The 25428-nt window shown below is 45.6% G+C and overlaps 1 protein-coding gene across 1 annotated transcript in view; it reads right to left on the bottom strand.

Annotated features, from left to right (window-relative positions):
* The window catches only part of OPCML (opioid binding protein/cell adhesion molecule like), a 576078-nt gene that overhangs the window by 253619 nt on the left and 297031 nt on the right, over nucleotides 1-25428 (bottom strand). The window lies entirely within an intron of this gene.

Genomic DNA, 25428 nt, shown 5'->3' with positions numbered 1-25428 from the left:
ATCCCCCCCCAGGACGAGACTTACCTGGGGCGGATCTTCCAGGCAGCGGCAGCTCCGGTGGCGGCGGCGGCCGGTCTTCTGACCGGCTGCTGCCGCCGCCGCCATTTCCAGTGTTTTTTTTTTTTTAAAGACATGATAAGCTACGTAAAGATTTATGTAGCCTATCATGTCTGACTTTAAAAACAAAACAAAAATGCGCGTATGCAAATGGCAGCTTCGGCCGCCACCATTTGCGTTCCTTATTTTGGCCCGTCTTAGTCTACATAAATATTTATGTAGACTAAGATGGTGAAAATAAGGGGGAACGCAAATATTTATTTATTTATTTATTGCATTTATACCCCGCCTTTCTCCCTCTCGCAAGGAACTCAAGGCGGCTTACATTATCCTCCTCCTCACCGTTGTATCCTCACAACAACAACCCTGTGAGGTAGGTTGGGCTGAGAGTCTGTGACTGGCCCAAAGTCACCCAGTGAGCTTCCATGGCCAAGTGGGGACTAGAACCCGGATCTCCCGGCTCCCAGTCCATCACTCTCACCACTACACTACACTGGCTCTCATAGTCTGCTACGCTATTTGCGTTCCCCTTATTTCCGCCATCTTAGTCTACGTAAATATTTACGTAGACTAAGACAGGCCAAAATAAGGAACGCAAATGGTGGTGGCCGTAGCTGCTGCCATTTGTGTACGGGCAGGTTTTTTTTTTTTTTAAGTCAGACGTGATAGGCTACGTAAAGATTTACGTAGCCGATCACGGCTGACTACAGGGATGCAAACATTTGTGTCCCTGCTAGCCAGCGGCCGGATGTCCAGCTGCTGGTGGAGCTGGCCGGCGGCTCTGCGGAATCCCCGCGGAGCGGAGCCGGCCGGCCAGGATTCCGGGGAGGAGGTGCGGAGCGCCCCCCCCGGCGAGGATTCCGGGGGGAGGGACGGAGCACCTCCCCCCCCAGCGGAACGTGGCGGAGACAGGTAAGGGCAATTTCGTACATCCCTAGCAAAAATGCAGAGCAGAAGAAGTGCAGAGGCAAAGATCACCTCCATGCTCCTCCCACTCTGCATAGGATTGCATCCTAAATCATGCTGCTGAAATTAAGACACTTTTGGGTAACCAGGAGTGGATTTTTCCTTGGAAGGAGGACTGTGGGATCCATTCAGTTCTGGAACTCAGAAGAAACATTTGAGCTCAGTATTCACTAATTCTAAATGTATGTCTTTTGCACATGGCTCTGGTTGGAGGAACTCAGGGTTCAAGTAGAAATGACAACCACATAGATCCTGCAAGCTTGAAGTCTGCCCACCTCTCATATACACAGTTGTCAAATTTGTGTTCCAACCTACAAAGATTTGTCAGCATTTTCTGCAGAACTATCAAGGGGTACTGATCACTTGTTTTAATTTTATCATAATCTTTATTTTTTTAATAATGGAAAATGTATTCTTAGTGGGCTTGTATTTCTGATTTTGGACCCCTGCCCCTTACTGTTTGGAATAAAATATTTGTGTGTGTGTGTGTTCTGTGGACTGTTAATCAACTTGATAGTATTACTGGCAGAGTTCTTCAAATAATAAGCACCATATCACAGTTAGGGAATCAGTCTAGTTCTATCACATGTGTTGTTCACTCATACATCCGTTCAATCACATTTCCAAATTAATCTGCACATTTTTTTGTTATGAAATCTTTCAACAAATGCAGTTTAAAAAATACACATTTTAAAAACAGCAGTTCTATGGTCCCTCGGAGAGCATCCCATGGACCATAGGATATTTCGGATTCCCCCACCTGTGGCTCTAGGCACACCTATGACATCAAGACTAGGGATATGCAAATCAGCAAAACTCAAGCTCACCAAAGTTCTCCAAATTCCATCTCAACGTTTGTTCTGACTTGAATCTGTATCACATTGCAAACTTTCTTTCTTTCTTTCTTTCTTTCTTTTTGCATGAATTGTGTTCATTTGTGTTCATTTTCGTAACATCCTCATTTTTGAAATGTACTCATTTTTGTAATGTACACTTGCTGTTGAAAACATCTCTTTTTGTGGTCCTCAAATCACATTGCAGACTCGGAAATGTTTGTGTCGGGGTCCATGTTCAGTCCACAAGGTGCAAACTGGGTAAAATCCTGATCAAAACTGAACTGAAACAAATTCCACATACCTTCCTAATTGGGTGTGTGTGTCTGAGATCAGACCCTTCCCTGTCCCGTATACCCTCACAGCTGCTTTCTGAGATCACAACAGTTACCTTGGATGACCTCACAGAGGTAAAACAAAAAAGGATGTTCCAGTGGATGGGGAAGGGATGGGAGATGAGAAGTCAGGATCCACAGGATCCTATAGACTCTCTAGCACCCATCCCCATCCACTACTGGTAGGTGACCTAGATAGGCTCAGAAGCCTGTCTAGATGGGTTTTCCTTTTTTTGAGGAGGAGCAGGAGGTAAAATCACCTTAATCCTCCTCCTGGCCTGCTGGCAACAGCCCAGAAGGGCATAGGATAGACAAAGGGATTCCTCTATCCATTGACAGAACAATCCATAGGATTACTCTCTAAATGTATTTTGATACTTTATTGGAGACGAGATCTGTATCAGATCATTTGGAAAGTGCGAATGATATTTGGGTAGATAACTAACTTCTTCTTTGCACATTAATCCAGGAGCTGCAGATCAGGTTAATTTGTACTGGAATGTGCAAAGCCCACACTCTTCAAGCATCCCTTATCCTATCCACAGGACAGACAACAATACAAGTAGTAACACTAAAGATGAAAACGCACCATGTAATGAGCAGTCATAACAGATTCTGCTTCTTCTTCAGTGTGAGTCAAACTTGGTGGATATGGAGTTGAGTTAATGAACAGAATACACACTGTGATAAAGGGTGTAGTCTATATAGAGCAATACTCTCACCATTTGAGATACAGGGCTGAGTGTTTGGTCAGTTAGTATTTATTTGTGTAGTGTCTCGCATTTGAGCTCAGAGTCAATCTGTGTGGGATTAGAGCGTTGTTTTTCATCTGTGAATTTGACATTTTCCCTGGCCCGTCAGCCTTCACCAAGGAACATCTGCAGGCAAAGATGGTTTTGAAGAGCCACCTTACAGTTTTGACCTGTCCTTCTCACAGGTCACCATTACACGCCAATCCAGAGACCCCCTTTTGTGCTAGATTTTCTCGTTAAGTGAATGCATGTAATAAAAATGAAAATAATGGTGTTGCACCTACTGTGTAACCACCTGTCACTAAATTTATGAACAATTAAGGAAGTGAAAGTGCTTCCCAGGGAGTGATTTGCATGTGCTATAAAATGCTCATTTTGTTTGAAAATATAATGGGAAAAACAACTTTCTCATTCCCACCCCCTTCTTTTTTTAAAATTTAATTTAGCTTTTGTAGTAATTAATCAGGTATGTTGAGGTTCTCCCCGCTCTCCTTCTTTAAATTTATGATACCCTCAGTACACGACAGATAAACAATATTCCACGGAGGCCGGTTCTCTTCCAACTGAAGTGTGACTGCCGGCTCTGGATGTTACATCTAAAAGTGAAACGCAACACAACGGCCGCTGGCGCTTCACAGGTACAGCGAGGCCCTTCTGTTGCAAATCATTTGCCTCTAGCACTCGTGCTGAAGGATGAGCTTCATTACCAGTACAAGGACTTCTTTGTATACTTTTGCTGCATTCAGACAAGGGGCCATAGCCTGGCTGCACATCATTTTCTTTGCATGTAGATGAGTCTATGTTCAATTCCCAACATCTAGGGATGGGACAACTACAGATGTCCGAGCTCACTGAAATTCTCTGAACCTCCCTTTGCAGCTTGCGTCTCACTCCCATTTTCATCGGCGATCTGTTTTCAGTTCATTAGAATGGGAAAAGTGCACATTCCGAATAGGAAAAGTGTATATTTCTGTGCATGCTTTTCAACAGTGCACTTTCCCCCCATTGATTAAAGTGTGAAAATGCATATTTTTCAAAAGAATGCACATATCAAAATGCTTTAAAAAAAAACACGCATTTTTGAATGCGATTACAAGCTTTGGAATGTGCAAACATTTCTTTAAAAAAAAATGTGCCCCCTTTCGTGTTCAGTGTCGCAAATGGGGTATGTTTGGCTGATTCATGAACTGAAATGAAATGCATGTATATCCTTATCAACACCTTCACATTAAGGATCTCAGATATATCAGCACTGGCAAGGACCTCTCTCACCAAAAGCTGATGCCAAATAGAGTATGTTAGGACATTGCCTGAGAAATGTCACTAGTCTTACTACAGTGATGCTTCCCCCAAGTTTTCTTGAAGTTTTTCTCTGAGCAGTAAGCTCCACATTTGTCCCCAGACTTCACCTTAAGTCCACAGTGGAAATTTAAGGATGTGTGGAAATTTCTGGCGAACATTGCTAGGGTTATCAGAACATTAAAGAAGAAAAAGAAAAAAAAAAGATCCTTCAAGATTCCTGGATGTATAGCCAAACTCCTCACCTCTGAATTCAGGGATTCAGTCTTTGCAAGTTCTGATATGAACTGACAGGATCTGCACCTTCAGGACTACTGTGCACATTGGAACTTAAGTTATCCACCTGATTTCTCTCTTTGTAAATATCCCAATGCAGTTCTCGGCTCAAAAATTATCAACTTAGTTTTTAAAATGCACATTTTTGAGAAAAAAATATGATTTAAAATATGTATTTACTTGCACAGTTTTGCATGGGTTAAAAACAAATTTGCAAGTTGATGCAGAAATCTGACAGAATAGATTTACAGGTGAACACATATGAAAATGACACTGACCAAAAACAGACTCATTTGCCCATACCTGTTCTAAGGTTTGTTTTTAAGGTCCTTCCTTATGCTTTTGGCACATGCATCATCAGGGTTTGTCCAATTAATTAACTCTAAGGCTACTAAAGGCATCAGAGTGGTTGCTATAAAGACCAGAGTGCTGGACTAGAAGGACCTTAATCTCATTCAGTAAGGCAACTCTTCCTTTCCATACAGACATTTCTGTATTACTATTTGTCTTCCCTTTCTGGCTTGGCCTGGGCATTAACTCAGAGCTGGGATTCAGAATCAATCTTGTCACCAGCTACTTTCACCATCGTACGAGGCAATTTCTGAAAATCTTTTTTTTTTCTTTTCAGGATCCCCGCATCACTTCCCCAGGCTTCATTTTAATGGTGCCAACTTTAATTGATTTTCACTGTTTATTTTTAATTCCTTTTCCACCCTCCCACCTTTGTGTGTTGCACAGCAGCCAGAGTGCAGCTTAATAAAACATTCTGAAGCTGGCTGGTCCCATTTCCCTCCTGCTACCACCTGCGCAGACACGTACGGAGAAACAGATTTTAAAACATTATCATTTAAAAAGCTAGCGACATTGTGTGTTTTGTACTTTATTTACTGCCAGGGAGAGGAGGGGTTTTTTTTTTGCTAGTGTAAGCGATTTTTCTCTACTTAAAAGCCTTTTGATTCTCCCTTCACCATTCTTTGCTCTCTTCTTTATTTCATTTTTATTTTTTTTACTGCTTCAAGATCAAGTCTGGCTACAGACCATTCATCACCAAAGGATTCCCCAGTGGTGGTTTATTGGAGCAAGAATTTGTCATTGGATATTGCCTCGAGTGAAAAGTGAGGGAGATCCAGGATGTCCCTCCCAGGTGAAACATCTGCATGAATTTCAAGAGAAGATAAAGGAATTTTGACAAGATGAGCAAGATAGGTTAGGGTACCATCCATGGGCATGTGGGGGGACCAAAGGCTTTAGATGCTGTTGATCCAAGGTCACCCCGCAACTTCCCTGTTGGGAACCAACTGCTGGTGGAAACACGATTGGCAGGACCTGTTGACCCATGGAGTTTTCTGCAGAGAGCTATCTGGGGAAGGGGAGGGGGGCTCTGAGACAGACATGCCAGCTCACTGGTGGAGCTCCTCTGTGCCAACGAAAGAGCATTTCTGCCACATTCAGTGACACATTCCTCAGCTACCCTTTGGAAGGGGTTTGGAATGGATTGCTCTATAACTTGGATTTAACATTTATGCAATAAGCATGTGTATGTGCCTGTGTGTGCACATGTATAAAAAAAGTCCCAACTCTTCACTCGCAGAATTGCCTAGGAGTTCTGCATTCAAACGAGAAATATATTCCATATTCTGAAACAATCCATGCAAAAGCAGCTGCAGCAATCCATTTTGTCATTACATCCCAGAGTGCTGAAGGAGTTCACACACATACACACACACACACACACACACACACACACACAGAGTTTGATTTTGCTGTGTGCATTTTGCAACAAAAGGGGTTATCCTCCAACATTTCAAAGATGAACATAGGGATGCTGTTATGAAATTGTGACACCCTTTATCTCACACCAAGTGTCAGTCTCTGAGCTCTGCCCACCATGTACCCATTGCTGACAGCTCTGGTCTGTCTGTGGTCAGTTTTTAATCATTTCCTCTGCTCCCAACTACTCTCAAAGGGGAAAGCAGGGACAAAATTGGACAGGGTTCTACCATGTACCCCCAAAACAGGGACTTGCAGTTGGATCATCTGCAAGTGAAGGGGAAACACTTTGCTCATTTGCAAGCTTCCAAGTAACATGCAAATCAGATTAAAATGTGGTGGCAACTTTGTTGGTTAGATTGCAGATTTCTGATTGCATTCCCTGTTCCCAAATCAGGATTTCACTTTTAGATTCATTGGGTTAGGCCCAGACTAGGGGTGGAAAAATCGGTCAGTTATACATGCTCTTGCATTCGAAATTTTTAGGGATGTCATAGATTTCTGCCACGGATTCCAGTGAGGCCTGATTCTAAAGAAATATGGAATGGCCTCCCCCCCCGCCACCCCACGGAATACCCCAGGGATGGACCTACCTGGTGGTGGATGCAGGGGTGGTGGCTCTGGATGAAGCGGCGGCAGCGGCTCCGGATGAAGCAGTGGCAGCTCTAGCCACTGCCGGGCTGCTGCGACCACAAATGGCGTCCGTCGTAGTGGCTGCCATTTGCATCCCTACACTTGCCCATGATAGGCTATGTAAATATTTACGTAGCCTATCACGGGCTAGTGTAGGGATGCAAATAGCGTCCCCTACGCAGGGTTGCCATTTGCGTCTGCAGCAGCCCGGCAGCGGGTAGAGGCCCCGCTGTGGATCAGCCCAGCTGGTGGCTCCATGGACTGGCCACAGAGCAGAGCCAGTCAGGCAGGATTCCAGGGGGAGGAACGGATCGCCTCCCCCCACCTGCAGACCCCAGCGGAGCCAGGTAAGTGGGGTTTCATACACCCCTAGAATTTTTAAAATCTCTAGTTCTATCCATCCCATATATGAAGAAATTCGTGGATTTTGGTAAATTCTTATCAAACCTGTACCAAAATGAAATGGTCACCCATCTACACTGGCCAAATTGAATAGGTACAGCTATTCCCAGAATGGAGGGAACGTGATATATCTACCTGCCATATAGCTGTTGAAGATGAGGATCCTGTTAGGAAAAAAGAGAGAGCTGGCAACCCTGGGAACCACATGCATGGTTGAATACACAGGGATTCAAAGCCAGAATATTAAGAGCTAAGCACTCAAAGCCCTGGATGGATGAATCTGTTAATTTCAGCTTCTCCTATATCTGAATTATTTTAATCTGAAGTTATTTTTGTCCTGAATATGGAGAACTTTGCATATATATATATATATATATATATATGTGTGTGTGTGTGTGTGTGTGTGTGTCTATATCTATATCTATATCTATATCTATCTCCTCAATGAAATTCTCACTCATCCTTAATTCAGACCCAGTTACGTTTACAGCAGACCCATTGAAATCAATGGGGAAAGTTGGTCATGGCTAACTGAAGTGCCATTGATTTACATGGGTCTACTATAAGTGTGACTGACTCTGAATCCAAACTAGGGTTGTACTGTGTGCCTTTTTTTCAAGTTGAAAACTCAGTACTCTCTTGCGAGGGGCTAGGGGGCGGGGAGGAGAGCAAGGCCTGCTACTGCCTAATTGGGCAGATTAGGATATTACAGTTTGTTTGTAATAATTATTAGAGCCACTGAAGTCACTGTGTGACTCACCCTTACTGTGTCTGCAGAAGCTGTTCCAGTTTAATTTCTTGAGGGATTGCAGTTTGCACTAGAATCTGAGGGGGTGAGAGATGAGAGTAGGAGAGAGGGGAGAAAGAGAGGAAAAAGCCTAGTTCCAATAATATCCTTTATAAAGAATACATACATACATACGGAGAGGAATAGGTGACTTACATTCTACTTATATTAAATTAAATCCTCAATTGCTTTCCATCTCTCTCACACACATGAGCTCTCTCTCTCTCACACGCATGCACGCACGCACACCTCTAGATCCATTAATCCTATCATGACAAAATAGCCACTAGATTAAAAAAACAAACAACAACAACAACAACCCTCAACTCTGGCATCCTGCCATCCCAGCTCTTATAAACCGTTGTTAACAGCTGTAATGAACCAATCTGCGAGACATATTAATAATGTCATGAAGAGACACATTTATTGTTGATTGTTGCGTCTGTGGCAGATTTATCACAGGGTTTCTACCAGGAAAGGTTGGGCCCTGCAGTGGCGCAATTAAAAACAAATTGAATACAGGGACAAATAATCAATAATCTAACCGGGCAACTTTTAAGTTTTGCGAAATACAAATATAAATTAATTGACATGAACGTGGCTGCTAACAGGTCATTAATGCCTTGCTTACTAGCCAATCGGAGCAAGACATGCGTCCCATTAGGTTGATTAGCTTAAGCTACAGCTAAGCATGGCTTCAACTAGGGTTTGTTGGCATTTCCATCAAAAGCTCCAGTCCCTTCGCATTTTCCAGCTTGGAGATTTGAAGGTGCATGGAGGAAGGTGCTCAGGACCATTCATTTTGATCAATTATACCTATTTAATAGGTCCAGATCATGTTTTTGAGTGGAGGATTTTTACAATTCATACTTACTATTGTACTTAATGCTGACATTGTCAGCTATCCCATATCCATTTGGCTTTAAAAAAACAACAAAAAACCTCTCCCTTTTCTATATAGTGGTTAATGAACTCCATCTAACACTTTATAAAATATAAACCAATGATTGATCTAAACAATAATTGAATTAAAAATATACAAAACATATAGCAGCCTAAAAAAGTATCAGCATCAGCAGGTCAAAATGTATATGTCCATGGATATTTATGTACATGTATATATGTATGTGTACATATAACATTCAATCCAACATCAAATGCTGATTGAAATAAATGTCTTGACTCTCCTATGAAATCATCAATTGTGAGCAATGATGGATCTCCCCTGGAAGGGCATTCCATCCACAATCAAGGTGTCACTATAAAAAATTCCCTATATCCACCCACAGTAGGTCTAACAGCAACCCCATGCATCTAACTGAACAGGGCCTCTGATGCTGATCTTAATGCTAATGATGTGTGTGAATCAGCAAAACTCAAGCTTGCTGAAGTTCTCCGAATTCCCTCTCAAAGCTCGTTCCTAGTAGTCTGTGAGCTTTTCTTTTATTTTATTTTCAAATGAAAACCTGTGTGTATTTCCATGCATATTTTCCCAAATGTATGCATCAGTTGTGCAGATTGTTTTGAAATGTACACATTTTTGAATAGCGTTGCCCTTATTATTGCCCTTAAAATACCGTTGCCCTTATTTTCACCGTAGTCAATGTAAATCTCTACGTAGACTACCCGTGCCCAAATAAGGAACGCAAATGGCGGCGCCCATGGGCGCCGCCATTTGCGTATGCACTTTTTTTTTTTCAAAGTCAGCCATGATAGGCTACTTAAAGATTTACATAGCCTATAAAGGCTGACTTTGAAAATCTAGCCATGATAGGCTACATAAATCGTTACGTAGCCTATCGCTTTTTTTTTTTTTACTTTACAGGGAAATGGCGGTGGCGGCAGCCGGTCAGAAGACTGGCCACCGCCACTGCCGAAACGCCGCCGAAACGCCGCCAGGACCCACTGCCGAGAGGGACATTCGACAGAGGTAAGTCCCATCCTGGGGGGGGCGGACAATTTCACCACCAATTTCGGGGGGCCGAATGCGTTGGCATTCGGCCTCCCGGAGATTCGTGGAGAAATTCTCTGCCATCCCTAGTTTATACTGCTGAGAATTGTGTTGCAGCATTTAGAGATGTGCACAGTCCAATGGACAACTACATTTTGATCCACATAAGAACATAAGAAAAGCCTTGCTGGATCAGACCAAGGGTCCATCTAGTCCAGCATTCTGTTAACACAGAGGCCAACCAGGAACCCACAAGCAGGACATGCGTGCAACAGCACCCTCCCACCAATGTTCCCCAGCAACTGGTGTACAGCTCACTGCCAATGGTACTGGAGGTAGCACATAGCCATCAAGACTAGTAGCCATTGATAGGCTTTTCCTCCAGGAATTTGTCCAACCCCCTTTTAAAGCCATCCAAATTCGTGGCCATGACTACATCCTGTGGTAGTGAATTCCATAGTTTAACTATGTGCTGTGTGAAGAAGTATGTCCTTTTCTCTTCCCTGAATCTCCCACCAGTCAACTTCATAGGATGACCCCAGGTTCTAGTATGTTGAGAGAGGGAGAAAAAATGTCTCCCTATCCACATTCTCCACACCATGCATAATTTTGTAGACCTCTATCATGTCTCCCTTACCCTCCTTTTTTCCAAGCTAAACAATACCAGCTGTTGTAACCTTCTTTCATGGGGAGATGCTCCAGCCCCTTCATAATTTTAGTTGCCCTTTTCTGCACTTCTTTCCAGCTCTACAATATTTTTTTTAAAAAATCTGTGGTGACCAGAACTGTACACACTATTCCAAGTGTGGCCGCACCATAGATTTGTATAGGGGCAGTATGATATTGGCAGTTTTATTCTCAATTCCTTTTCTAATTATGCCTAACATTTCCATAGCCTATCGTATGAATGAAAAGCATGGACACAAATGGTGGCTGCATTTACCTTAAACTAAGGCCTTTACAGCCGCAAATGGCATCCTGGATGCCATCTGCATCCGCTGTCAGTCAAGTCCTCTTCAGCCAGATATACGGCATGGCGGCGGTATCACCAGTGTTTCAGAGCTGGCCGGCGGCTTCGCGGAATTGCTGCAGAGCAGAGCCAATCGACAAGGATTCTGGGGGAAGAATGGATCACCTAACCCGCCTGCGGACCCCCCCCCCCCCAGACTGGCAGGTAGGGGATTCATACATCCCTAGTGGCCGCACACTGAGTTGACATCTTTATTGAGCAGTCCACCACAACCCTGAGATCTCTTTCCTGGTCGGTCACTGCTACGTCAGATCCCATCAGGCTACACTTGAAGTTAGGAATTTTGAATCCACAAATTAGCTCCAAGTAGGGATGGCAGAGAATTCCACCATGGACACAAATGAGGCTGGATTCTAGGGATGTCAGAGAATTTCTCCACGAATCTCGGGGAGGCCGAATGCCAGTGCATTCAGCCCCCCGAAATTGGTGGAGAAATGGTCTGCCCCCCCCCCCGGACAGGACTTACCTTGTGCGAATGTCCCTAGCGGCGGCAGCTGCGGCGGCGGGGCGGCGGCGGTGCAGCGGCGGCGGCGGCTGGTCTTCCAACCGGCTGCCGCCGCCGCCATTTCCAAGTAAAAAAAAAAAAAAGTGATACGCTATGTAAAGATTTACGTAGCCTATCACGGCTTGATTTTAAAAAACACCATGATAGGCTACGTAAATGTTTATGTAGCCTATCATGGCTGAGTGAAAAAAACACACAAAACCGCGCGTATGCAAATGGCGGCGCCCATGGGCGCCACCATTTGCATTCCTTATTTTGGCACGTGTAGTCTACATAAACATTTACGTAGACTACGGCGAAAATACGGGGAATGCAAATAGCGTTCCCCTTATTTTCGCCGTAGTCTACGTAAATGTTTACGTAGACTACATGTGCCAAAATAAGGAACGCAAATGGCGGCGCCCATGGGAGCCGCCATTTGCGTACGTGCATTTTTTTTTTCTTTTTCACTCAGCCGTGATAGGCTACATAAACATTTACGTAGCCTATCACGGCTGACTGCAGGGACGCAAACAGCAGCGGCTACGGCTGCCGCCATTTGCGTTCCGGCATGACAGGATTCGCGGCCGGAGCGATGGGGCACCTCCCCCCCATCAGAATTTCAGGGGGAGGGATGGAGCGCCTCCCCCCACCGCGAATCAACTTTCAGGTTCAGGTAAGTGACTTTCGTACATCCCTACCGGATTCCAAAGAATCCGGCCTCCAGAATCCACGGCAGAACGGCACCACTCACCTCCACCTCCCAAGGATCCCCCACTGCTCTGGATCCTGCTCCAGATGCTCAACAATACGGAAATGGCGTCCGCCATTACCATTTTGCTTGAAGAAAGACAGCCGCAAATGGCATAGTGGACGCCACTTGCGGCCGTAAAGCCCTGAGTTTTACATAAATAGAGATGTAAATGTCTGCGATTAGGTAAAACTCAGGGCTTTATGGCTGCAAATAGCATCCACTATGCCATTTGCGGCTGACTTTCTCCAAGCAAAACGGTAATGGCAGCCGCCATTGCTGTATTGGCTGCGGTACAGGAGCTGGAGTGTGGCTCCGCAGAATCCAGAGGATGCGGAGCCGCTCTGGAGGATTCCGGGGGGGGGAAGGAATGGATCACCTCCCCACCCTGAGGACCCCCCCCCAGAACGAAAGGTTCCGTACATCCCTAGCTCCAAGGGAGCGGGGGTTCCGTACATCCCTAGCTCCAAGTAGGGGTGTTAGAGAAATCTGCCCCAGATTCAAATGAGTTTGGATGCCTGTGACTGTGACCTACAGATTCTGCACCAGATTGGCTTTTTCTGTGTAGTGTCACACAGCTTCTACAGTCTTGCAGATCAGTTTTTCACTTGACAGGGAAGAGATTTCTGCTAATTTGTATTTAGGGATGTTGTGGGAGTCCAAGAGGTGGGTGGAGTCCAGTGGACCCCCCCGCTGGGCTTCCTGGACCCCAGTCCATGGACTGCCATGCTTATCAGACCCCACTTGCCGAGCCACCATGCAGTGGCACCCAGCAGCTGCCCATTCCCTCAGCAAGCTGCCATTTTGCAAAAAAATATAAAAAAAATAAAAATGGCAGCTTGTTTTTTTCCCCCCTTGTAAATGTAATGTTACATAAATGGCCCCTTCAGGGCCACCATTTACACATCAGCGCTGGACCATAAGGAAGGCTGAGCGAAGGAAGATAGATAGGGATGTCAGAGAATTCTGCCATGGATCTCGGTGAGGCCGAATGCCCGGGACGAGACTTACCTGGGGCGGATGTTCCGGACGGTGGCGGCTCCAGCGGCAGCTTCGGCGGTGGCGGCTGGTCTTCCGAACGGCTGCCGCCGCTGCCGCCACCGTCATTTGCAGTCTGTTCCCCCGCCCATTCGTGATAGGCTATGGAAAGACTTACATAAAGACTTACGTCTGGCTAAAAAAAAAAAAATGTGTACGCAAATGGCAGTGGCTACGGCCGCCACCATTTGTGTTCCTTATTTTTGGCCATCTTAGTCTATGTAAATATTTACATAGACTAAGACGGTGAAAATAAGGGGAACGCAAATAGCGTAGCAGATGCTATTTGCATTCCCCCTTATTTTCTCCATCTTAGTCTACGTAAATATTTATGTAGACTAAGATGGCAAAAAATAAGGAACGCAAATGGCGGCGGCCGTAGCCGCCGCCATTTGCGTACACGCGGTTGTTGTTGTTTTTTAAGCCAGACATGATAGGCTACGAAAGTCTTTACGTAGGCTATCACGGCTGACTACAGGGACGCAAACGGCGGTGGCTATGGCTGCCACCATTTGCATCCCTGCTAGCCAGCGGCCGGATGTCCGGCTGCTGGCGGAGCCAGCCATCGGCTCCGCGGAATCCCTGCAGAGCGGAGCTGGCCGGTCAGGATTCCGGTGGGAGGGATGGAGCGCCTCCCCCCCAGCGGAACCTGGCGGAGCCAGGTAAGGGGAGTTTCATACATCCCTAAAGATAGATGCTTTTGAACTGTGGTGTTGGAGGAAAATTCTGAGAGTGCCTTGGACTGCAAGATCAAACCAGTCCATACTCCAGGAAGTAAAGCCAGACTGCTCACTTGAGGGAATGATATGAAAGGCAAAACTGAAGTACTTTGGCCACATAATGAGAAGACAGGATACCCTGGAGAAGATGCTGATGCTAGGGAAAGTGGAAGGCAAAAGGAAGAGGGGCAGACCAAGGGCAAGATGGATGGATGATATTCTGGAGGTGACGGGCTCGACCTTGGGGGAGCTGGGGGTGGCGATGGCCGACAGGAAGCTCTGGTGTGGCTGGTCCAGGAAGTCACGAAGAGTCAGAAGTGACTGACCGAATAAACAACAAAAACATCTGTGGAAAACCCTGAGCCACCATTTGTTTGCAAAAGGGCAGCTTACTGAGGGAATGGGTGGATGTGGGGTGCCCACAGACTGCATGGCAGCTCATCCAGGGAGCTGAGCAGAGGCGGCCAGCCAGGAGGGATTCAGCAAGCACTCAGAGGTACAGATGGAGGTGAGTCTGTCCATCCCCAATCTGCATTACTGCTAATGTGGATTAGCACAAGTAGAAAAACATTCTGGTTAAAAAAAAAACTGATTCCATCTACGAGCAGATGATGGAACAAAAGTACTATAAAACATTTATAAATCTTGGCTTAAAATTGCACTGCTTCGGTTTGAAGCCCGAATAATGAGGCAAAGTGGGCTGATTCAAAGGTGCCTGGCCCTCAACTTGCTATGAAGCAGGTCAGAACAGTACCAAGGCTCCCCAAACTGAAGTGGGTTGCCTACGAGGTGCCTTGGTCCACCCTGTATATTTGGAGCTCTTCTTACGCCTCCTGAGCAGTACAGACAGGCTGTCTACAAAATGTATCAACTTCTGAAAGATCACTTGGAGGTGATGGAGGAGGAGGAGGGAGGGGGAGAGGAGGCAGAGGCACCAAATGTATCAATTCGAGAGAGATCCAGCCACCAGGAGGGGCAGAAGACAAGAAGAGAAGGGGGCAGGGAAGCCGAGGAGGAGGAGGAGGAGGAGGAGGAGGAGGAGGAGGAGAGCTTTGCTGTGAGTCAGCCTCCTTTTGCTCACTGTGAGATAGTTGGTGTCACTGCAGAGGAGAGGATTAGAAGCTAGAACAGTGGTCTCCAAAGTGGGGTGCATGCACCCCAGGTGAGGGCGCAAGACATTTCATTAGGGTGCACTAGCTGCCTGATAATTGAGCAGCCTCCCACTGCCCAGACAAGCTGCTGTTGTGTGGTGGTGGTGGCGGCAGCGGCAGCAGGGTGGGATGGGAGCTGAAAGGGAAGCTCCATGGCATTTCTCTTTTGGCTCCAGTCCTTTCCTTCCTCTGCTGCAGCCAGAGCAACTGTACCAGTCTCTGCCAGGCATGATAGAGGAAGCCTTAACCCTTCCCACTCACCTTTGGCAGAACGAAGCTGAGAATAAAGTACATGCTATGACAGCTATGTTAGTGTCTCCCCACCCTACCCCACCTTTCTGTAATAGGTTTAGCAATCATTCTTGTTGTTTTTTCATTTAAAAATCGAGAAAATTTCAGGGTGCTGTTGCTTACCTCTGCCCCCCCCCCCACACACAACCTTTCCAATTATCTTTCAACCAGTAGTTTGCCCTTACTTTGACTCTGTGTAGAAATAGATATATGATTGATAGATAGATGATAGATAGGTAGATGATAGATAAATAGATAGATAGATAGATAGATAGATAGATAGATAGATGATAGATAGCATTTTCCTTTCCTTGTTCTTGGCTCCCCTCCACCTCCTCTTCTCAATTCCTGTATTCCTTCACTTCCCATTTTTTTAATATATTTTCCCTAAATAAATAAATACCCCTTTGTCTTCTGTTAGGATTAGAGTTAGTCCGCCCCTCTCCTTCTGCTTGTAGTTTAGTGTTTGCTTTCCTTTTGCTTGTGTGTGTGTGTGTGTGTGTGTGTGTGCGCGCGTGCGCACGCGCGCTTGTGCTGTGTGGACAAACAAACAGTGTGTGTCAAAGGAGTACACACAGTCCACACTTCCCAAAAAACAGTGGGCAAGGGCTACGCACATTATTTAAATAATATAATACTACACTGTATGTTGCAAAGCAAGCTCAATATGAGGCATCTTTGGGATCTTGGCAGGGACAGAGGTGGGCGAGGTGCTGCTGTGCCCTCCTGGCAGGGTTGCTGTGTTGCTTCCTGCCTCTGTCACTCCAGCAGACAACTGTAGTTGCTGTTCTTTCAAGTCAATGTGGCCACATGGCGAGGTTGCTATCTTCATTATCAGCTATCTTCGGTGCTATCAGCCGGTGTTTTCCCAGGCAATTCAGCCAAAGAGACCCTGAGGTAATTGACTGTGAATAGGGAAGTAGTACTATTTGCACTTCAAAGAACCCTATAGCAGAGTTTAGAGATAGTGACCTTCTCACCACTTCAGCACCTAACTTGCTTATCCCTTTTTGAACTTTGGTTTGAGTTTCTGAGAACAGCACATTTTACCTGCACCTTGCACAAAAATTAGCAGGCCAAACGGTCTGAGATTTGGCAGGTGGGATGCCCTCCAGAGGGGCTGTGTATTCCCCAACTTTCATGCACTTCTGTGCAGGCACTGAAAAGCTATAGCTCTTTGCTTTGAGAGATTTCCTTGAACAAATCAAATTTCACCTACGCCTAGCACAAAAACAAGTGGGCCAAATTGCCTGAAAATTGGCAGGTGGACAGCCCTCCAGGGGGGCTGCGAGTTTCCCAGATTTGATATATGTATCATGTGAAGTGAAAAGGTTATGTCCATTTGTGTTTTCTGAGGCAAGTCAATGGGGAAATGCCAAAAATGAGTGATTTGGATGTCCGAATCTCGCTTCGGATTCAGATCTGAGTTGAAGCGGACGGGATCCAAATCAGTGTGAAACACAGCAGGCCCGCTTCAGAAGGTCCAAAGTGGCATCTGAAGCAAAAGGGGGGTCCGTGCACAGCCCTAGATGTAACATTCTGAAATGTGCATGCAGTTAACATCCAATGCAGAAGCAACATGAAATGTCATAGGCAGATAGGCCCAGTTTGCATTGACAGTTGGATCTCACCCTGTTGCAGTGGCCCTGGTGTTCTTGCTGTTGTTCTTGTTATAGTGCTGCCAACAAAGGTGGTGGCAGTGGAGCTCGTCTTTAATGCCACCTGCTGTGGCTGCCATTTTCCCCTCTCCCATCCCAGGTTTCTAAATCACACAGGTAGCCTACAAAAGTAGGCTAGGCTCTAGTCTGCAGACATCAGTTTGGTGCAGCAGTCAGAGTACTGGATTGGATCTCAGCTCAGGAGGCCTGGTTTCTAGTCCCCACTCAGCCAAGAAGTTCACTGGGTGACTCTGGGCCATTCACTGACTCTCAGTCTACTCACAGGTAAGGATGTCGCAGGAGTCTGAGAGGAGGGTGGAGTCTGGCGGACTCCCCGCTGCTCAGCCTCTGGACACCGCTCGCTTTTTTAAAATTACTTATTTATTTATTTATTTATTTCTATACCGCCCAATAGCCAAAGTTCTCTTTTAACACATGGTAGTTAGCAGTGACATTCAAATTGGGCAAGTCATCGTTAGTTTTCAAACCAAGTTTCCTATGCTGGCTTGGAGGCAAACTATAGGTATAGTTAGGCATCCGGGCAAACTATGGTCTGCTCAAGGCAGGAGGGAACTGGAGCACATGATGGGAGGAGAAAGGAGGAAGAGGGGTGGGTGGGTTAAAGCCCAAGATTCTTTTGTAATCCTCAAAACCCTGACTTCGAGCATCTGACATTTCTGGAGCAATATAAGGCCACAAATTGCAATTCTTAGGTTGTTTCCATACCATTATCTGCAGGGGCTTCCTCAGCCTACCTAAAGGAAGAGAGAAAGAGGCCTGTAGCCCAGAACACACAGACTGAGTTATTACTAATTTGATTGCAATTAAGGCCTAACGTACAAGTGAGAGTGAAAACAGTCTATTTCCCCAGCACCAGCGACCATCCTTGATATGATCATACATACGATCATTTCTGCAAACAGCTCGACTGATAAGCACGTGCCTTTGTGCCACATAGTGTTCAGAGTGAAGAAGACTGGACTACTATTATTTTGTGTATTCCTCTTTCTCAGACTGCCTGTGTAAAGTGTAACCTCCATGGAAGGGTAATGGCAAATCCCACTGGTTGCTATGTTCATAGTAACATGCTCAATTTATAAAATGTCTACTATTATGATGAAGTGTGTCATGTTTGAGAATCTGATTTCTTCGTATATTTATTAGACCAACATCACAACTTCCTTGTTATGCAGAGCTACAAAGGATAGTTAGAGACACAAGGGTGATGTCATCATCTCATTGACGTAAATTGGGATATTTTTCTCCAATGCTGATGGCAGTTCACTAATTACAAACAAACAAATAAACAGATGGACTATCTTTTACTAAAAGAGGTGCAGGTAAAGAGAACATATTATGTTAACATTTCTTTTTAAGGTCTTTTTTCCCCCCTAAAAAAAGAGAGAAAAAGTCAAAGCACAAATCCACCCCACCCACCCCACACAACCTGTACACTTTGAGATTTACTCATTGCAAAATCAATATCCATCAGCGGTTTGAAATTAAAGAAGAGGTTAGGCCCCAGTTTTATACATGCCTTATTGTATTGTGAGCGCTTTCTACTCAGACAGATAAATCTTCTTTAAGAGGATTAGGAAATTTTCATTATCTTTATCTAACCTGAACTAACACTAATTCTGAAAAAAATAATCTATAGACCGGACAAAAGCCGACAGCAATTGCTAAGAAGCCAGCCCTCTGGAGTTACTTTCTAATTGAAGTGGGTGGGAAGAGACAAGGCCCTTGCAGACTGTAGGGTGTGAGTTGTGAGGGTGGAGGAGGAATGGGGAGGAAGAGAAACAAGAACTTCTCATGGGCTCAACAAGTCATATTCTTCCTTGTGAATAATTTATCCATTGGCTTAGGGCATATTTTTTCTCTATGAATCATTTATTTGTGAGGGGGGAAAAGTTTGCCCTACACTCCCCCACTGCTAATTATGTATGCATCTTTAAGCATGGGAAAGTGCAGGCAGATCTCTAACCAATAATGTCCTCCAAAGCAGGTCTAACTCCCTACCACCAGGAAGTCATTTGTATAATAAAGCCAAATATAACAGGGCACAGGATTGGAACATCTTTCTGGGAAAGAGAAGATAGGGATATGGAGTAGAGCGTCCAAATTTAACAGGGCACAGGATTGGAACGTCTGTCTGGGAAAGAGAAGGCAGGGATGGAGTAGAGCATCCAAATTAGGGATGGGGGAGAATTTCTCCCCGAAACTTCGGGGGGCCGAGTGCCAACGCATTCGGTCCTCCAAAGGTTCGGGGAGAAATTCTCCACCCCCCTGCCCCCCCCGCCCCCCCGGCATGGGACTTACCTTTCACGAATGTTACTCCCGGAGGCGAGACCCGGCGGTGGTTCGGCAGGTCTTCATCAGGGGCAGGGGCGGCAGCTGGTCTTTCAACCGGCTGCCACCACCCGCCGCCATTACAAGAAAAGTAAAAAAAACAACAACAACGCCCCTGTGATAGGCTACGTAACGATTAACGTAACCTATCACGGCTAGATTTGCAAAGTCAGCCGTGATAGGCTATGTTAATCATCACGTAGCCTATCATGGGTGACTTTAAAAAAAAAAAAAAGCGCGTACACTAATGGCGGCCCCCATAGAGAGCTGCCATTCGCGTTCCTTATTTGGTCCCTGTAATCTACGTAAAGATTTACGTAGACTACGGCGAAAATAAGGGCAACGCAAATATCGTTGCCCTTATTTTCGCCGTAGTCTACGTAAATCTTTACGTAGACTACAGGGACCAAATAAGGAACGCAAATGGCGGCTCCCTATGGGGTCCGCAATTTGCGTACGTGCTTTTTTTTTTTTTCAAAGTCACCCATGATAGGCTACGTGACGATTAACATAGCCTATCACGGCTGACTTTGCAGATCTAGCCGTGATAGGCTACGTAAATCGTTACGTAGGCTATCACAGGGCTTTTTTTTTTTTTTCTTTTGAAGGTCGCGGCCGAGGAGACAGGGTGCTTCTCCCCGGCCTGAATTTCGGCCGGGTGAGGCGGGAAGCCTCCCCCCTGGCCTGAATTTCGGCCGGGCGAGGCGGGAAGCCTCCTCCCCAGCCTGAACTTCGGGGGGAGAAGCGAAGCGCCTCCCCCCCACCGCGAAGCAAGCTGCGAGACCAGGTAAGTGACTTTCGTACATCCCTAATAATATAACAGGGCACAAGATTGGAACATCTTTTTGGGAAAGAGAAGACAGGGAGAGAGTAGAGTATCCACTCGATGGTCTTGTAGGCTCCTTCCAACCCTACTACTATTATATGATTCTATGTCACCTAAAAAGAGGAAATGCATTAATCCCCTCATGCCAAAAATGGACAAAAGAAGGCAAATAATTGCATATGATAATTTATATGCATAAATAGAAATATAGACTGTGACCAGGTGACTTGTGTGCATGCTCAGTCTGCTGTCCCAATGCTAACAACTGTTGATGGGCAACTCAAGGCCTCTGCTCTACTTTCTTATGATTCTTTATCTTGAACACGGACTTGGAATGGGACAGCCCTTAAAACAGAGGATGCTCTCAAATAGAGGAGTTTCATCTGAAGCTCTTCAAATAGAAGACTATCCTCTATGAAGTAGGACATTTGCCATCCTAGTGATGAGATAGTTTTCCCTGTTCTTTTCTGGGCCCCGTGCTGTTTAACATCTACATGAAACCAGTGAGAGAGAGGTCATTTGGAGATTTGGGCTATGGTGCCACCTATATGCGGTTGATACTAGGGATGGCACAGGTGCTCAGCTGGGCCCAACAAACTCCCCCAGGCTCATGCCTCTAGGCTGCACCCGCTGAGCTGCTCCTCTTGCTCCCCTCCCCCCAATCTATATAAACTTAAAGGCGCAAATGGCCCATTTATGCCTGTAACATTGTGTAGATAGGGCCTTTATGGGTGCTGTGTGTGCAATATTACATTTATGCAAGTTCCAGAGTCACCATTTTGCCAAAAAAAAAAAAAAGGCAACTGTGAGAATGAGGGGTGCTTGGGAACAGCTCCAGGTAGGTGCTGGTGGCTCAGCAAGTGTGGGGGGTGGGGGGCATGAGCAGTCACATGACATGAGTGGGGTAGTAGCTGGGTGGGCACTCAGAGAACCTGGATGGGGAGGTGACCATCCATGCCTAGTTGATACCCACTTCTATTTCTCTTTTTAACTAAACTCAGGTGAGGCAGTGGGTGTGTGAAATCAGTGCCTTGACATAGTAATGGACTAGATGATGCCAATGAACTTGAGCACACTCCGGGAGAGAGCGGAGGACAGGAAGGCCTGGCGTGCTATGGTCCATGGGGTCACGAAGAGTCGGACATGACTTAACGACTGAACAACAACAAGATGATGCCAAATAAACTGAGGCTCCATCCAGACAACAGAGGTATTGTGAGTGGGTGCTTCAACTGCCTAGGTAAATAGTGTTTGTCCTGTTCTGGAGGGGGTTGCACTCTCCCTAAATGATCACGTTCACAATCCCAGGGTGCTTGTTGGTCCAGCACAAGAGCCATATGGGACTCAGCGAAAGTTTTATCAGCTTAGACTAATATAGGCAAGGTGCTACCCTACTTTGACAGACATAGCTTTGCTTCAGGCACCCATGCTCTGGTAACCTCCCACTTGGATTAGTTTAGTGTGTGTGTGTGTATTTTAATGTGCATTTTCTACAGTATTCATTTTACGAATGCAAACCTGGGAATGCACAAAGTCTCTTTGAAAATTGTGCCACTGTTTGCATTTGGGGCTGCAAACTGGGCAAATCCCAGTTAAAAACAAATCAAAACGCAATTCTCATGCATCCTTAAAAATGTATGCCCCACCATTGTTTCTGGTCAAAGTTCTGGCGAAGGTGTGTGTGTGTGTGTGGTGGTGGTGCACAGACCTAATTTACAGCATTTTTACGGTTTGCAGACTTCAGTTAACTCAGCACAGGGCTTAGATTGCCTGGACACAGACTTTTATATGTAATTTTAAATGCAGTGCCCAAGCATGTCTTGCTATTCTATGGTTAAAGATGGAATACAGCACTTGAGCTCATTCAGTATCATCATCATTATCATCACTGTCATCATCCCATAGGCCCAACAGTAAAATCCACTCTGAGCCATTTCAATGGAACTGAGCATTCCCCTGCACTTGAACTTCTTCAAAAGGAGACATGCTCCTCCTGTCTATTTGGCACTTGATGTGGAAAATCCAAGATGCTTCTCTCAGAAAAGAGTTGGGCACTCCCTCTTTTTCTCCGCAACACGTTGTGTTCATCTCAGGCATCTTCTCTTGCAACATTATCCCTTGAAGCTCCGTGCCAAAAGTCCTTTATGTCCTGAAATGACTTTGACATACTTATACAATCTGTCTTCCCTCTCTCTCTCTCTCTCTCTCTCCAATGGAAAGTGATAGCCTTGTTCAGTTTGAGTCTCTTTCTCTGCAGTACCTGACAGTTCTTTTATTTTGGCACTGTCTTTTTCCCCAAAGAAGATACTTCTGCTGTCAAGGGCGCTAAGGTGCCACTGAAGCATTGATTTCCATATTGAGAAATCTCTCTGTTCCTGTGGAACTTGGACTTTTTTTCTTTTCTTTTTTTTAGCAGGCAGGAAAGATGGAACTGACACACTCCTGGCACCCAAAATATTTTCAAAATGTGCACCAGCTAATTCCTCCTGTCTCCTGCCATCATATTTTTAAGGCAGAGGTGGGCTGGGCAACATTTTCAGCACAAAGGGACACTTGGGAACCACAATGACAGAGGGGCAATACCTCTTCAGCTCATTTGCTTATGCATGTGTGTGCTATCAGAGGTTTTGCCTGTCACAGTACTTGCCAAGCAAATACTGTAGAGAAGAAGGAGGTGGTGGCTAGACAGAATCAAAAGTTCTATGCCTATCTTGGTCAAGAAAGAGAGAGGGAGAGAGATGTGCCTTATCATATGCACATACACTAGCAAATACACCTTGCAAGATGCAAGCATAGCTATATTCCTAGCTTCCACTGGTGAACTCTCCTCTTCCAGTCCAAGGATTGTTAAAAAAACAACAACAACAACAAAACATGGAGAGAGAACTCTAGCATCCCTCCTTTCTTTGCAGGAGTTATAGCTGGGCCAAAAACATTCTGCCTAGCTGAATGTCAGAAGTCCAAAGCTTGAGGGTAGATGTTCAAATGGGTGTGTACCTATCAGTTATGAGCTGACCAAATTTTTTTTTCTTCCTTAACAAAGGCAAGGTATTGTATTGTTAGGATTGATTCTAAGTGTATGGAGATAGTTAGCAGTTCAGATTAAGAAGGGGAACAGTCAGAACCGGCAGAGGCATCTTTCCGAGCGAGTTCAGATATGGATAGGCATGCTTCTCAGGATGCTAACACCCAGATGGCTGGGCCTGAAGCCCCCCCTTCCCTCCTCCGTGAGAACTCAGGAGGAGGAGGAGGATGGTGCAGGGTGTGACCTGAGGGATGCTAGACTGTGGCGCAGAGCGAAGACGGAAAAGTTAGAGGCAGAGCTCAGATGGTCGACCCAGTTGGTGATGCGTGAGGGTTGACGTAGGGAAGCATCACTGGAAGGGAGGGACAACCCTCCCTAAGTTATTCTAGCCAGCAAATTCTTGTTTCAAACAGCTGGCAACATCGTAGCTCCCATTTGGATCCCCTGTTGCCATTCCTTTGTAGCCTGAGAGTCTTCAAGGATTTGCATCTGTAATGAACCTCTTGGTAGTGAATTAAAGGTATGAGACTGAAGCCTCTCTTCTTGTGTGTGTGCATGAGGAAGGGGGGGGGGAACGTGACAGGGATATGCTAGCCCAAGTGGTGGCAAAGGGTGTCTGGCAGCTCCACTCCTCCAAGGTGCATTTTGAAAGTGGGGCCCAGATATGGCCCTGGGTATTTCACTACCATCGTTCCGGGGGGAGGGGGATCTCCAGTCCCCATTATCATAGGGATATCAGATGAATCTGTCCAATGGATGGAGCTTGCTAAGCTTTTATCAGCTCAGCCCCCAGACTTTGACTTGTTTCCCTGCCAGCTGTCATGCCAGCTTGGGTATTTTCCTTTTTTTCATAAATAGAAAGTTGCACACATTGCAGCCACAATTTGTGCAATTTGTGCAAATTATGATAGCAATTTGCATACTTTGTGCATATTGCAGCCACAACTAGCTTAATTTGTTAGCAGCACTTACATTCCAGCTGTAAGTGCTACTGCAATTTGCACAACTTTATATTTATTGAGGGGAAAGCAAAAAATTCTCATATTTCGGGAAAAGACCACAGATCAGCTTGTGAATGCAAGACAAGCTGGGCAGACACAGGGAATCCATCAGGCCCCCCAAAAGGCCAGACTTGCAAACAACAGACATCCCTACATTTTCAAAGAACACCTTGGGAGCAGCGGGGCCTCCCAAGATCTCTTGGCCACCACTTGCAGCAGCAAATGGGCCTTGGCTGTGCTATGGAATGGAACAAAGAAAAGAAGAAACACATTGCAATCCTGAGCCATCTTGTAACCTGCTAAGTATTAGTACTAATTCCACCTGAAAGTCTTCAGAATTTCTCCCCACATAAAACTCCCTGATATTCTCCCTCAGCACAAAAGCATGGATGTGCGAACTCACCCCTGTCCAGGTTCTCTGGACTCCTGTCCAGTCCGTGCGCCCACTCGCCAGTCCCTGGACCATGCTCAAGCCCCTCCCACTCTCGGCACGCAGGCCACACTCACCCCAGCAGCCTCGTCAAGCTCTGTGGTCGCCATTTCTAAAAAAAAGAAAATGGCGACTGCAAAAATGTGCATGCTTTTGTATGCGCAGAAATATGCATTTTGTGAATGTGCATATTCTCATGTGTGAAATGTGCATTTTTGTGAAGGCACACATTAGCATGTGTACGAAAATGTGCATTTCTCACAAAATACACATTTCCGCACACATGCAAATATGCGCATTCGCAAAATGCACATTTTGCATGTGCACAAATCTGTGCATTTTTGCGATTGCCATTTTATTTCTCAGAAAATGGGGACTGCGAAGCTCAAAAAGGCTGCTAGGGTGAGTGCAGGCCATTTGCCGAGTGCGGACAGGGGTTGAGCAGGGGCAGCAGCTCTGTGAGTGTGGCTTTGGGGTGCGGGCAGGAGGAGGTCTGGCAGATTCCCACACTGAATCAGGCAACCATGCCATCTCTAGGTAAAAGTATGGTGAGGGAGACTTTTGCCAAGCCTTACCTGAACTGCTAGCTGCTATGAGGAAATACCCAGTGTTCA

The sequence above is a fragment of the Heloderma suspectum genome, chromosome 6 (genome assembly GCF_057233095.1).
Source record: "Heloderma suspectum isolate Gila_16-S chromosome 6, 16-S_ref, whole genome shotgun sequence".
Lineage (NCBI taxonomy): Eukaryota > Metazoa > Chordata > Lepidosauria > Squamata > Helodermatidae > Heloderma > Heloderma suspectum.
Note: the sequence above shows the minus strand (reverse complement) of the source record. Positions and strands in the feature narration are given on the sequence as shown.